At 45.2% G+C, this 12,106-nt stretch overlaps 1 protein-coding gene across 3 annotated transcripts in view; it reads right to left on the bottom strand.

Moving 5' to 3' along the window:
* Nucleotides 1–12,106, bottom strand: part of CDK19 (cyclin dependent kinase 19) — a 1,513,666-nt gene that overhangs the window by 488,662 nt on the left and 1,012,898 nt on the right. The gene's annotated exons all lie outside the window — the stretch shown is intronic.

Genomic DNA, 12,106 nt, shown 5'->3' with positions numbered 1-12,106 from the left:
GTGGTCAAAGGGGATGTATGAACATATGTGCATATAAATGGAATATATGTGTACTAATGACTTAGAGGCTGTGTCGTATGTACTTGTGGCACATGACATACCTTTCAACTTATGTGGCACCATTACCATTACATGTATAACACATATGGGAGAAATTTAGTGATTAATGATCTGCAAAAAAAAATCTGAATATGGAACATCTTTCTTCACTTTTTAAAAAATAAATATTTTTATTGGTATTTTACAGATTACAAAAATATAAAACGTTGTGACATATAACGAATGGGAGGTTACACGGGCGTGTCAGTAGGGATACGCGATTTACACTTGTGACTGCCCCACGTTTCTGCATCTGACATTAAACACTTAACATTGAACATATAGGTGTTTGCGAGTGGTCGAAATTTCACCAACTTAAAATAATGGCTCGAATTTTCACTTATAAATATGGCACTGTATCAAGAAAATTAAACTGAAGAGTTAACTTTGTTTGGATGGATTCCATAAAACTCATCATTTACATGTGGTCCCATTTACAAATGTCCCATTTACAAACACCAAGCCTCTTGCTCCCAGTGGCCTGTAGACATGGTGCCATTTTTATAATACAAAAATATTTTTGTTTAAATGGGGGGAAGTTTGAGTGGATAAACATGTTTCATAAAACAATAAGGGCCAGATTCAGATCTTGTGCGGAAAGCAAAGCGAATGACTCATGTCCGCAATGCTTCCCATACAACTCGTGACAGGGGAGTCCGACCGAACAAGTATGATGCATTTGAATGCATCCGGATACGTTTCAGTTGGACTCTCATTCACTTCAATGGGAGCCTGTGTACTGAACGTGTACACAGATTCCCAGGTGGTTGGGGATCATAGTGCACCCTGTGGCGGGCACCCCTTGGTGCCTGCCACACTGTGCATGGCCTGAAAGGAGAGACCGAGGGGTACACCCACGGGCCCGATTCGGAGGGCTCCGGGTGAAGGGGAGGCCTGCTTTGGGCCCCCAAAGACCGATTCCGGCAGCCTTTTCGATCCAGGCAAAATGAGTCGTAAAGACTGTCCAAATCATTAATCGTACTTGCTCGCGTGGAAAACCTTTTCCAAGAGCTGTACGATTCGGCCCCAGAGGGCTCTATCTCTCCATATGCCTTCTGGAACCGATTCAGTCAGCACTAAGGGGTTCCAGGCATCGTACTTTGTCATTCGGAATTGGGAAGGAGTAGGTCGGAAACAAGGGCTCCGGATCGATTTCGGTAAAACCAAATCAGATTTGCAGCCCTTCCGCACGAGATCGAAATCTGGCCCTAAGATGTAATTGGCTCAATTAAAAATGGAGAAAGACATTAATCCTTAATGTTTCATAGAAAGGTTTTCTTCCCTTTGAATTTCTCCCATTTGAACAAAAATGACTATTTTTCAGTTATAAGTATGGCACAGCATTTACTGGCCACTGGGAGCAACAGGCTTTCTGCTTTAAAATGAAACACATTGAAATGGGAGAACATAAAAATGAAAAGTTATTCATTAAGTTAACTCTTCATTTTAATTTTCTCTCATTTAAAAGCATTCATTAACATCATTTTGTCCTCATGCTACAATATTGAGTGGACAAGGACTTTTATTTAAGAGTTAAATACTTCAGTGCTTCAGTTCTTCCCCTCTGTGACCGAGCCTGGCCATAAATCTGACTGAACACTGCTCATTATCATACTCTGCTACCTGCAGCCTGATGATATTGTAAAGTACACAGCCTTCCCTTAAGCTAAAAGAAAAATGTGAACCTGTGCTTATTTAAAAATGAATTCAAGATACACCCAGACATAATCTGGCTTCATTAAGGGGAGGCAGACCCATGACAATTTAAGACGGGTGGTCCACATGGTTGAAATAGCTACTAAAAAGAATATCCTGACAATCCTACTGGTGCTAGATGTAGAGAAAACCTTTCCCACACACTGTATGGGTTTGTGTTTGGAGACCGATGTATCGCTATGATACAGGCCAATTATGCATGAATTAACTCGGAGTACAAGACAGGGATGGCCCCCGCTCCTCTCTACTCTTTGCCCTCAGGATATAATCCCTAGATGCAAATATATAAGCTACACCCTCTATTCATGGCCTCTCCTTCAGCTCAGTTGAACATAAAAGGTCTTTTTTGGCAGACCATGTCACCAGACATCGCTCCCAGCCCTACAAGCTGAACACCAGCGCTATGGCTTCATAGCTGGATTTTGTATTAATCTCTAAAAATCCTTCTTGCTTAAGCTAACCCTTCCACCATTAGAAATGGAAGTGATAGCGGACACCCCTCCCTTCCTATGGGTGAAAAAAGAGAGGACTTATTTAGGGATTAAGATCACCCCCAAAGTGACGGATCTATATAAAGCAAACTTTCCTCCCTTACTACGGCAATTACAAGCAGACTTAAAATGCTGGACCCCTCTATATTTGAATTGGCTCAGATGCATGAATGCAGTGAAAATGACTGTTCTACCGCGCATCTTATAACTCTTTCAGGGGCTCTCTATTGAAGTGGATAGAGATTTCTTCTCATATACTCGCTCGATGATCACAAAGTTTATTTGGCAACATCGCCGGGCCCATCTCCCACACAAATTGTTGACACTCCCAAGGGATGCAGGGGGTTTAACCCTGCCGGACTTGTTATCTTACTATAACTTGGCTAAACTACAAGACATATCTGAATGGTCCCTTAAGGAATCTGACAAACATTGGCTCCATATGGGCAGAGCGCCGGTGGGTAGGATGATCTGGGACATCCTGTGGAAACCCAAACATGATTGCCTGCAAAATGTCTACTTAAGCACCTCACCTGCACCACGCTAGGAGTTTGAGATAGTGTAACTCGTTCAGATGGGTTGACGACTTTCCCCTCTCCCTACACTCCTATCCACAATAATGCACCCTTCCAGAAGACTCTGCTGTCGAGCCTTTTTGATTTATGGTAGGAGGGCAAGTGCCTCACTGTTTCAGACCTATTTGATGAATGGGACATACTGACATTTGAGAACCACTGTCGTGATTTTAATTTACTTGCATCAGAAATGTATCACTACACCCAACTGAAACACTGGGTATTACAACCAGCTTTAGGATCAGCGGCCACCAGAGACCAGCTCTCTTTAAAGTTTAAAGCAGTTAAAAGGCGAAAGATTTATTCGGTTTGAAGAGAAACCAGAGTATACATACTGGCTGCTCCACAACGCATACTGGACGCCATCCAAACTCCACAAGGTCGGCATAGCAGACTCAGACAAATGCTGGAACTGTCAGAAAGAAGAAGGGACCCTCGAACACCTTATCTTCACCTGCGTGAAAGTCAGGAAGTTCTGGGCTCAAATCAACACTTTCCTGAACGATATGCTCAAAACGAATCTGGAGATCAGCTTCGTCAGCCTGGCGACTGAGCACCTAACAGCGAACCTAAAAAGTAAAGAAGAAAGAGAACTCCTAGACCTACTTCTCACAGCGGCCCTCAAAATGATCCTAACGAACTGGAAAAACACAGCCAAAGCAAGCTTTAAAACATGGATCAACTGGATTACTTTCCTGAGGGGAGCAGACAACATTACAGGCACCTTCTCGAAAGAACACACAGCCAAGCTGCACATGTGGGACCCGCTTGATGAGCTCCTGAGAACGACCCAATAAAGGACAATCAAGGACAACTACGTGCGCACCCCCCCCCCCCTCTTTTCTCTTTTCTCTTTTCTTCTCCAGTGGAGGGAGAACAATAGATATATATGACCGCCAACTGTGTACCTATATCTGTATATATATATTTTTGTACGACCTTCTTTTGTATACCAATAAAAAATTTCTAATAAAAAAAAAAGTTTAAAGCAGTTTTCGTGAAGAGCAGAGAAGACCCGTGGATGCATGTCCTTTCTATATTCGCTGCTGATGTCCACCACCCACACCTCCATTCCCCGCTACATTACACTCTGGGAGAATAAACAGGGAAAATCTATCCAGTGATAGCGTGAGAGCAATGGCGCACACTTAGGGATGACATCACCAGATTTAACCTTTAGGATTGATATCTTCACCTGGCAAAACTCCAGAAAATATTTCCTAACACATCAGATCTTTGCTGGAGGGGATGCGGGCTACTGAGTGATTTTCAACATATTTGGTGGGACTGTCGAACCATACGGCCTTACTGGGCCGAAGTTCAAGCTCAGATAAAAGACATCTCAGGTTACCCAGTTCCCTGCACTCCAGAATTTGCCTTCACTGGCTTCAGGGATCACTTCCTCAAATACCAATGGCATGCCTGCTTCTGGCAGGCCCTCACGATGGAGCGTATAGTTGACATTCTTTCTGACAGCCGGAAAAGTTTTGATTATATTTGAGGACCACATGTATAATTTTTGGGGGGGATCTCCCGCTTCTATCCAGTCCCACTCGCACAAGGGCACTCCACCTATTCCAGCCATAGTACCTCTCAATCCGATAAGTATCCAGAGCCACTCCTAGATGTACACTGGGATCGTGCCCCTACCCCCCTGGTAAGAACCCCTCCAGCAGCTAATCATCTTACATGATCTAATCATGCATTTTGCAATGTTTTATCTTATATTTCTGCATTTTGTTAACAGTGTTCTTGATATAAAGTTAATAGGCGCTGTGATGGTCATACATGCCTTCATTCACTGATGATGTATGTCACGTTACTTATTCTTATTTGACTTATGTATCAAAATGTGGCCGTCACTTACTTTTTCCAAACTAAACCTATTATTAGCTTTTTGACTCTATTGACGGCCATTTGTGATAATAACATTGTCATGATTTATTCTGTGCCTTTGAAAACTAATAAAGAAAGTTTGAGGAGAAAAACTGAATTCAAGACTTTGAGCTAGTTTAAAGGTTTCTTTGTGCTACTGTTAGCTCATGATCGACTGCTTGGGGGCACCTGCCTTAAATTTATAATTTATGCAACACCTTCAAATTATTCTAACATCTCTTTACACAGTCTTACAGTTCTTGTAGGCTGGATGAATGTACAGGCTAAGATTAATCCTGATCACCAACATAACTACCTTGGTAAGCTAAAAAATGACAAGTCAACTTTGTGCCCCTACCCACTCCTCTAGTACCAAGCAATGGGGCTGATGGTATGAAGGAAGAGACTACAGAATGCATTGGTGAGTTAGTTAAAGTGGATTTATTGACTGATATTGGGCCCCAGTTATCCAAACTAGAACCTCACCTACCAAGGGGGAAGCTTGAATTGGATTAACTCAATGTAACAAAGTAGAGCTAAAAATAAGATGGGTGAAGAGGAAAGGCAAGCGGATATTTATCAATCTGATATTATCTGCATTCAGGATTTCTAGATAGATGCAGCTGTATTTAAGAACAAATGTAATACTTGTTTTTAGTTCCAGCCATTGGGCCGCAGGGGCCTTAGTGTTCTGGGCAGGAAATGAAACTTTTTCAAACTCTAACAGGGAAAGCTGAGTGATATCAGCCTTCAGATATTGAAGCTTTCAGACATATATGATAAGGAGTTATGGCCACATGTAGAAAAGGATCTTTGTAGTCACAAAACCTATGATTCACAAAATCACAAGGTTTCTGCTACATACAAAATCCCCTTTAATAGCCAGAAAAAAAGCCTATTCAATTCACAAGGGTTTTATAAATCATTCTGAATCACAGTTAGCAAAGAACATTAAAGGAGCATTCCTTCCTAACTGCGATTCACAATGCCAATTATCATTGGTTTGTGACTGCAATTGCCGTCGCTAGCAACTGATTAGATACTGACATCAAAGATAGGGTGTAGTCTGAGGAGGAAGCTATCCCACATGGCTGGGTTTCCAATGTTAAATCGAGTTGGGCAGACTGGTTTGTCTACCGCATTATATCAACAAAACAAGGTATTGGGAAGTATCCCGTACCTCGAGGGTTTGAGAGGTTTCTCAACGGAGTACGTCCTCCCTGGGTAGTAGAACTGTCACAAAAAAGTACGCCAATAGATCAACACGTGGTCAGTGGTGTAGGCTAGCTCACTTTACTTAAGAAGCAATAAAAAACGGAGGGAACAGGGGTGTTAAAAAAGGGGGGAGAAGAAGGACTTTCGAAAGCCGAGGATCGGGTCTGCATTAGGTATGATGAGCGGGGTGAGACCTTTGAAACAAGACCACCCACAGCATCTACCGGTCCTGTGTGATACTTACAGCCTCCCCTAATTGGATGGAGGAATACACAATCGTTGTCTGCCATACACCGACGAGGAGCAGCTACTCTGCCCTCTCTTCACGGATAGGATAGGGTCTTCCCTTCCCAACAATTCTCACAGAGGGGGTATTTCCTTGCCCTGAAGAAAGTCCAGGACCTTTATGGCACCCCAGGACTGAAACATGTCGGCACCATGGTCTTAGGACCATAACACTCCTACGGACCCGTTTTTTAAGATTTTTATTAACCCAGACAGACCGAAGAATAAAGGGAAACCAGGGGTCTGCCTGAGTTTTTTTAATCTTTAACCCCCCTGATCTTCATTTATCTAAAGAGCTCCCAACACTGTGGTTAAGCCCACCCCGACTTTTAGGAGTCGGGGTGACCCGATGATGAAGCATGACACCACTAGGGTGTGTGAGGGTAACTAAAACAAAAAGTGTTTCTCCCCCACATTCATGGTTGAGTTAGGTACAACCTTTCACTAGAGAGGCCCCCCTTCTTCCCCCTCCTTTCTTCACACCCCTCTTCCCTCTGTTTTTTATTGCTTCTCACGTAAAGTGAGCTAGCCTACACCACTGACCAAGTGTTGGTCCATTGAGGAACTTTTTTGTGACAGTTCGTCTACCGCATTGTCGTCTGAAACTGCAAACATTTACTTTTTTTTTTTTAACCAGAACCTGTTTCCTTAAGGAATGCCAGCTACTTTGAAAACAATCATGGGCAAAGCCCACTGGTGTTGTTTTTGGGAGCTATCGGTTTTGGCAGTGATTTTAGTGATGCCCTGCAGTATCCCCAGTGCTGTACACTAAGGCTAAAAAAGAATAGAAAAAAAACTTATGACATTGAAGGCCAAGTCCTGTTGTAGGCGCGTGCACCACACCTGCATGCACCAACAAAATGATACAGGTACTTTTTTCCCTTTTTATTTACTGATACAAGTTGACTCAGTAAATAAAAATATAAGAAAAATGTACTAACACCTGTGGGGGGACCAACATGGGGGGGCGGCAGTAACACCGAAAATCTGGTGGGGATGGACGCAACAAAGGGTGGGGAGATAGAAGCAACACAAAGGACACGGGTGGGCAGAAACAACATGCTGGGAATGTGTGTGTGTGTAGGGGGAGAAAAGCAAATGGGTGAGGAAGAGAGCTATGTGGCACTGGGGGAAGCACACAGGTGAGAAAGTGAGGCAGTAGATAAAGAGCAACACGGAGCATGTGGGGCGGAAGAGCAGCACACTAGGGAGACTGCTGGAAAGTACATACACTCTCATGGAAAGTTTAAGACAAAAAAATGTAGTTTCCTAAAAGTGTGCTGTTGAAGGACGCAAGTAAACTGGCAATGCTCCAGTGGAGGGGACAGACACAACATGAACAAGGCAAGCCACTGAATAAGAAAGCAAAATAATGAGATAGACAGTAAAGCCAACCAATGATAAGCAATGGGTGAGCTTCAAGCCCCTCTATGTTCTTGGTATGCCCATAACTTGTCTTTCAGAACAATGCAACTGTACTGTTTGGTAGGCTTGACCTAAAATGGTTTGAGTTTGGGAGTGTGAATTCAGGGATGCAAGTCTGCTGTCCCTTGCATGCCACCATTTCTCTGTTCTTAGTGAATCACAGGGAGTCGCAATTAGCAACTTCTCTAATTAATATTCATTAGGCATGTATTTTTGTGACCCACTCTGATAGGGGTTTTTGCAATGCGAACTGTTGATACATATGTTAGTACAATTGCCGCATTGCAAAATGAATAAATTATAATGTAAGAGAACCAGAAATACTGTGTACCTTATGATTGAAGCCGAGCATACATGTATGTCTGCTGAGCATGTGTAGCTTAAGTTGCACACTCTGATTACTGCACTCAATCTCAGTCAAACAAGAAATCATGATTGAAGAGGCCACCTAAATTTAAAGCTCTGGTTACAGTTGCTGAGTGGCTGCATAAAGACACTGTCCATTGAAATAGAAGAGGGTGGTGGGGCGTGGTTTGGACGGCAGTGCTAATGGCTGCCTGATTCCCGCTTTCCGACCAGAGCGGAGCACTGTGTGGCATTTGTCGGAGTGACAAATCCAATATAAGACTCGCTGAGACCTGGATTATGGTTTTGCTTCCCAAGCACCATCTCTGAAGAGCCAAAAAGAAAAGAAAACAAGCAGGCAAGATGTGTTAAAACGTTAAAAACCACCCGGCTGAGCTCCTCAACAAAATGGCGGCAACCACTGCAGCTCACTGCTGAAGTTCGCATAACCCTGGAATCTTACCGATACGGATGCCATTGGTTGCCCGCTGATGTCTACAGCTTCCTACGATCAGGTACGCTCCCCCGCAATACAATCGCCAAATTCCCAATAACCGATGGTACACTGCAGCATAACTCTCACTTCAGAAGCGATTTGCCTGACCGTAAAATGGCGGCCCTCCAGCCAGTCTCCTAACTGTACGATCCTCCGACACGCTCTCCACATGGGTCTGCCTTCTGCTCAGCTGCGCTCTGACACTGCTGATACACTGCTGACACCACTTTAAGAAAAGCACACACAGGGAACTCTACCAATTCTGCAAATCTGAGCTATCAGCAATGCCTGTTTCTAAAATGGCGCCTGCAACTCTACCAAGGAGTCTCTAATCATCCCCATGCGGTGTAATCGGGGATGAAGAAGGCCTTAAATCTGCATGCATCATGAGTGCACTCCAGTGAATTAGCTCTTACCTACCAAGGAATTAGGGAATCGGCAACAACGTGAGTGGAGAGGGTCTAGAAATGTGAAACCCATCATATTGCATAAAAAGGAATAAGATCGGCTTGCCAGTGATCCAGTCGTATCACCCGCCTATACTGGTGTAGTCTTTGCGCTCTATACACCACTCTGTAATCACCCCTATCTTGTGGCCATATTGTGAAAAGTCGCTATCTGGCCACCTCGCTATCTGGCAGTGGTGTGAGTGGAGTTGGTCTGGCACGGGAGGCGTGGTACATGATGCAAGGTGCGTGGGGCCCAACAATCCTTGTGAACTACGTGGAACAGAACGAAAACAACATGCAGTACAGCACAAATGGAGCAAACGAGCGTACGTGGGGCGTATTCTACTACGTTGTACTACATAAACTGCTTGACCAGCATAAACTAGAAAGAACAATACAAATAGAATAAATCAGTTAAGAACGTCACACGTGGCTGTCAGCGCTGTGAAAAGTTGGCCTGGCATATGCTGTCCACTATTCTAGTGGGCACCTTGCACCAGTCCAAACAACCCTTATTGATGGTAGGTCAAAGACAACCTTTATAGAAAGCTGTCCTAGTGGTAGCTGTGGAGAGCAGCCTTCAGGCTAAGTCTTGGAGGAATGTAACGCAGCTTGTTTTACTTGTGAATTTTCCAAATGAAAGGAGAACAACACCAGGTATATATATATAAAATATATGTATTTATTCTAAACACATCCCACTAGTATCTTTATGAGGCTAGAGGCAAAAGTACATATGATAAACTTAATAGCACACAGTAAATTAGCACAATATACGTTGAGCTCTAGGGGCGTACCAAACCATATATTAAGAAAGTGGTATAAGAACCATGACTTGACTAGACACAAGGCCTAGAGCCTGTAGAGTCGCTGGGTCCACAAGGAACCACCCAAGGTAGTGACACAGGGGACCCACGGAGGATGCATGCAGTGTGATAACACAGCCGCGAGACGCCGTTAGCTTCTATGGGAGAAGTCGCGGTTGGAAATTTTAAGATAAAGGACACTTAGGAGAGGACTTTGAGCAAACGCCTTTAGACTTAAGGGGGTTTAGAGGCATCACCCATGGGAGCACCCGAGTACTCGAGTTACCTCACCCAGGAAAGCCGGGTGCATAGGTGTCTTTTGGTGTCGGGAATCGTCGTCGTTTCCAATGGCGATCTGCTGCAAAGTGCTGCTGCCGTCGTAGAGGAAAGTGTCCAGTGTGATCCAAGCCTGGATCGGAGATTAGAAGAACCTGAAAGCAGAGGGGACAGAGTTTGGGTCACTTGCCAGTGACCAGGGGCACGATAGTCGAATGCCCACCGATGTTGGGTGGTTTCAGGTGAAGAAGGTGAAGCTTGACTCTTCAGCCACGAGGACCAGGAGGCGTTGACAATGACCCGTATCTGGAATCTAGCTGTCCCACGAAGGATGTCGAGTGCTGCGGTGTCAGTGCCTGGATTGGACCCAACAAACCTTGGCAACAGCAACCCACGCAGGGATCAAAGAAATGCTTCGATGTAGACCAGCAAGGTCTGAGGGACTCACCACACGGGGGTAGTCAGGGCACATCTGGAGCAACCAGGGAAGCCCAAGGAAAATAAGAGTTGCCTTCACAGGGACCCACCAGTCGAAGGACCAGGGATCGCGAAGTAGCCTCGAGCGGAAATGCAAGAAGCGTGCTCATGGAACACTCGTGACGTGTAGGCCCACAATCTTCGGTGCAAATGGTGCTCCTGGCTTGGGCTACAAGTAACCCAAAGCACAACTTCAAGAGACGTCGAGAAGTTAATGCACTAGCAAATGTGGACAGGTGTCCAGGAGTTCCGGTTCCACGTCACTCTTGAGGGCTGCGGGTCTCAGCTTTGCTGGGGACTTAGGACGGCCTCTGAGAAGTCTGGAAATCCTCTTCCTGGGCTGCAAATACTTTGGAGTCCGGCGGGAGCTTCGGAGATGCATACCGGCAAATGCTTCGTTGGTGCCTGCCAAGCAGGGGAGTCACTCCTTGACCCCAAGGGAGATTCTTCCATCCTCTAGTCCTTAGTAGAGCGTCAAAGTTCCAGGATTCAGTTTCAGAGTTTCGTCCAGGTGTAATCTAATCTCCTGTTGCCAGGGGTTCCTTTCTTATACCTAAGAAAGGGGTTGGACATACTCTGGGGACCCACCTATGGGAGGGTCTGGCATGAGGGGTGGCTTCACCCATTTCCTTTTTCCAGTTTTGCGCCAGAGCAGGGGCTGGTAGCCCTTGCAACCGGTTTGAACTGGGCTATGCACAGGGACACCAAATGTGCCCCCAGTGTAGACTTCAAAGCACTCATGGAGTGCACCCACCCGGCCCCAATACACTAAACCCTGTCTGGGAGGTGGTTACACCTCCCTGTGACAGGAACCCTATTGGCCAGGCCTCCTATGCCGGAGTTTCGGTCAGCAGCAGGAGGCCAGACTTGTGTCTGCAGCATCAATTTTGTGATGCCAGGGCTCTTTTAAACTATTCCCGGGCAGACCGGTGTGTACATGTCTCTCCCTCTAGAAGGGTGGAATTCTAACCCCGCCGCCAGGACTGGCGGGGGGGGGGGGCAGATTCCAAAGTGTTTGACACCAAACACGACATGTTTCCATGCAACCATTCCAAAATTAGCATTTACCGCAAGGTTATAATGCACTTAAGAGTATATGGTCTGGCTGCATCACAGAACAGCCTCAGAGAATAGATTTCGAAAGCTGCAGATGGGTCCTGCTCATGCATGGGCACCCTCTCACACAAAACCAAGTACCCTGCCTTCAGGATTGATAAGGCTTGCCATAGGGGTGACTGATAGGTTTCTATGTGCAGTGATTTAAGGTAGATATAGGTAACCTATATCTTAGTAAGGGGTGCATGCACCACCTTACCCAGGCTTCAGTAGCAGTCCTGTGGTGTCATTTTGGAAGGCTTTCCAGGGGTGGCATAATACATGCTGTAGCCCCTGGTAGGCCTCTGGGGTACCTATGCCTGTAGTACCTAGTGTACCATATACTAGGGACTCACAAGGGTACCCCAGTAACCAAACTGGAGTATGCCTATTGTACATGCAATCAATTTAGAGAGGAAGCAGCTAGGATGAGGTCCTGGACAGCAGGGCCCCAGCCAGACTAACGTCGAAAACAGTGAAA

This window comes from Lissotriton helveticus, chromosome 6, assembly GCF_964261635.1.
Source record: "Lissotriton helveticus chromosome 6, aLisHel1.1, whole genome shotgun sequence".
NCBI lineage: Eukaryota > Metazoa > Chordata > Amphibia > Caudata > Salamandridae > Lissotriton > Lissotriton helveticus.
The sequence above is the reverse complement of the archived record's forward strand: the minus strand, read 5'-3'. Positions and strand labels throughout refer to the sequence as shown.